This window comes from Bidens hawaiensis, unplaced genomic scaffold, assembly GCF_021521415.1.
Source record: "Bidens hawaiensis isolate Kalapana, Puna unplaced genomic scaffold, B.hawaiensis_p1.1 tig00011744_1, whole genome shotgun sequence".
Lineage (NCBI taxonomy): Eukaryota > Viridiplantae > Streptophyta > Magnoliopsida > Asterales > Asteraceae > Bidens > Bidens hawaiensis.
The window spans coordinates 394,607-398,614 of NW_027491930.1; the positions used below are offsets into that span (position 1 = coordinate 394,607).

Here is a 4,008-nt window from a genome sequence, read left to right on the forward strand (position 1 = left end):
TACAACAAGCCGCTGGGAACCGTCGAGGATTTGGGACGTCAGAATACCAACCGGATAGTGGAAGCGTTCAACAAGTTCGTGCGTAGACTTGTTGAACTTCCACTAACCGAGGACGAGTGCCTGATATACGACACCGACGGGTTTCAATACTAAAGACTAGAGGGAGATTGTTAGGCCCCGTTTTGTATATTTAGTCTTTTGCATTGATTCAGTTATGTATTTGGGCCGATTGGTCATTTTGTATGTAGTTGGGCCACGGTCCATTGTAAAGAAGCCCATTGGGCATTAGATGTGTTTTGCTTCTCATGCATGCTTCCCTATAAATAGGAAGCATGCCATGAGAAGTAAGGTTGGTGATATACAAAAGAAAACCTTTTGACAAAAACTCCTCTTCTCATCTCTCGGCTCTCTCTCTCACTAACTCAATTTCCTTTCCTTAACCGAAAATAAACTCAAGATCCGAGACCTCTTGGTTGCTTAGTGTGATTTCCGCTAGCACTAAGTTAGGTTGATCCAAAGACGTTGTTAGATCCACCCGAATAGGGACCTACATAAACAAAAGCCCATTATGCCGAAATAATAGATAGATGCATGGGATGCTCTTACCTGTAAAAGGTGGGGCATGCCCATGCATACTTTAACCTTTTGCAAAACAACTACTCCCACCAACTCTCTCTCTCTCTCTCTCTCTCTAAATATATATATAGGGTAAGGTTAAAATGAAAACCCACTTGAGTTGTGAAAACCCGCGAAAACCCTATGTAACATCGGTTTTTTTTTTGTTACATGTAATATATGTTGTAACATTTAATACAAAACATCGAAACATCAAAAAATAAATGTTTTGTTATTTTTTAACATTTTTTTACTAATTTTCATATATGTTTTCATGAGAGAGAAAAAGTTATATTTATATTTACATTTTTTATTCACTTTAATTGTGGACCACAAGATTTAAACATTAATTAAAAACATGTTGTTGAGAATGGGTTTCTAGAGTTTTCACAACTCAAGTGGGTTTTCATTTTATACTTAGCATATATATATATATATATATATATATATATATATATATTTGAGAACCATGTTGAGTTTTAAGAACTTAAGAACTCAATCCTATGCCACACATTTAATTAAATGAAATGGAATATGTGGTTGAGATTAAATCTGGCAAAAAAGTCAAAGCAGAAGAGAGAATAAAAATATAAGTAGTTACACTAACTTTTACGTCCGTTACACATGTGTAAAAAGTCGACTCGATGCGTAAAAAATTATGTAATTTTTTTACGTGTATGTAACTTACATATATTACGCATGTGTAAAAAAAATTCGAAAAAAAAACCGTTACACTGAGTTCTTTCAAGTTCTTAAAACTCAAAGGGTTTCTCATTTGAAATCTCCCATATATATATATATATATATATATATATATATATATATATATATATATAAGTGTTGTTGTGTTCCGCACTTTAATGACTGTAGGTTCTCACAACGTGTTCTTGAATCAGTCTTAATTATATGCTAACAGAATTCATATAATCAAAATCTCGGATCTTATTGAGTGTTTGAGTTAATTTCTTTAAATAGAAAGATAAGAGGATAATATATATATATATACACTGAGTTCTTTCGAGTTCTTAAAACTCAAAGGGTTTCTCATTTGAAATCTCCCCTATATATATATATATATAAGTGTTGTTGTGTTCCGCACTTTAATGACTGTAGGTTCTCACAACGTGTTCTTGAATCAGTCTTAATTATATGCTAACAGAATTCATATAATCAAAATCTCGGATCTTATTGAGTGTTTGAGTTAATTTCTTTAAATAGAAAGATAAGAGGATAATATATATATATAATATATATATATATATATATATATTATCCTCTTATCTTTCTATTTAAAGAAATTAACTCAAACACTCAATAAGATCCGAGATTTTGATTATATGAATTCTGTTAGCATATAATTAAGACTGATTCAAGAACACGTTGTGAGAACCTACAGTCATTAAAGTGCGGAACACAACAACACTCGGGTCTCAAACCCTTAAAGAAATTAGATGAAGAACAAGAAAACATTATAAACTGTGTGTAAAATGGATTGCTTTCTATTAGAGTGCTAAGGGCTTTGACTTGACGTATGGTATTTATAGTCATGGCCTAAATATTACAAGGAAAGGCCCGTAGGCCCAAGTACATAAAAAAACAAAATGACAAACAATGAGTTGATCTATTATATAAGTCTAACATTTTAGCCTATAAGATTGATTGGGAGTGCAGACAAAAGTATTCGTGGCCACCGAGTGGGAGATTACAGGGTTCGTAGGCTTTGTTTTGGCCTAATTTAGTTGATGTCAAAAAGTTGAGATAGGTGCGGGACGGTCGACACTAAGCATAGCTCGTTGGAGATTTCTTTTCCATTATGTTACAAATCTTAGTTGTTTTTCTCTATATATATGTTCTTATGTATATATGATCATTTTCGTTCAATAAAGAATACCTAGTCCATAGATATAAGTCAATTTAGACCGAACCACGCTAAAACCTAATGTTTTCATTTTTTGCTTTCATGTGTGTTCGGTTTCATGTGTGTGTAGACCCTAAAATAGATTAGTTAAATACAATAAAGCCACAACACCGTAGCAGTGGAATCCGTTTCTCCACTTGCTATCTGTTGCTTTTAAATGCGAAGAGCAAGTACATTTTCTGTATTTTAGTGCCCTAAAAGAACTAGTTCAGTACAAAGCCAAAACACCACCAAAAGGGGAGAGGCTTTAAAAATTCTAGTTAACACAAAGCCAGGCTGAAATTAATGATTTTTTTCTTGCTTATAATTGGTTTGAATTACAATGTTTTCCTCAAATCCTTGTTCACAAGTCCCCTCATCCACCAATGTCTTCTCTCCTTCAAATTCTTTCTTCGACTATGAAAAAGATATCGATCACTTTAACTACCACCAGCAAATCCACAACCCATTTACCACCAATGATTTTGTTTCTCATACCTACAGCTCTCCAGCTCATGATCCTCCTCCGGTCACATATGATGTTACCACACATGAACAAGATTTTGTTCTTCAGCAGCAGTTTTCTGAAGATCATGATGATCTCTTAGAGTCAGTGATTTCTTCATATAAGAAGAAAATGCCGAGCTCCAAGAGAGATGGACATAGTAAGATCTGCACAGCTCGAGGCCCTAGGGATCGGAGAGTGAGATTGTCCATTGACGTCTCACGAAAGTTCTTTTGTCTTCAAGATTTTGCTAGGGTTTGATAAAGCAAGCAAAACCCTTGACTGGCTACTTACCAAGTCTCTAACTGCAATTAAGGACTTGGTTGCACAAACAAACCAGCGCTCATCTTCAACTCTCACTGAAGAATCTAACGCGAAGTTTCTTGAAACTATTAAGCGAGATTCAGATGTGGAAAATGGCAAAAAGAAGAAGTCAAGGCTTAAATGTGTAGATGGGAAAGGGAAGAAATTGACACAAAGAAGCAAAGTTGGATCTCAAGAGAGTTTTTCAAGGGAGCAATCAAGGGCAGAGGCAAGAGCAAGAGCAAGAGCTAGAGAAAGAACGAAAGAAAAATCGCGTTTAAAAAACTTAGTAATGAATCAAGAAACTTCCAAGCAATTAACAGATTCAAGCTTTCTGGTTAGAGTGTTTCATGAACAGCTGGGAGATCATGCAGTTAATGACTCAGATCTGGAATATTATGTGTAATATTAATCATATATATGGAAATGTGCATGATTTTACTAATTATTTGTTTGTAATTTGTATTAGGGATCTTGAGAACCAGCTTCCTAACAAAACAACTATAATTAATTAATGGTGGAGCTGAGGCAACGATGTAAGTTCTTCAGGTTGTTGATTATTATTAATCAATTTGATTATGTTTATGAAAAATTTGATTTCCCATAATGGCTGTTGATTGATCTGAAGATACTGATCTGGCCATGTTACATTTGATTTCTTCTAATGGCTTTTGAGCACCTAAACACA

General features: G+C 34.3%; 1 pseudogene; it reads left to right on the forward strand.

The window, feature by feature from the left end:
• The first annotated feature begins 2,731 nt into the window (after nt 1–2,731).
• On the forward strand, nt 2,732–3,726 carry LOC143538881 (uncharacterized; annotated as a pseudogene).
• The last annotated feature ends 282 nt before the right edge of the window (nt 3,727–4,008 follow it).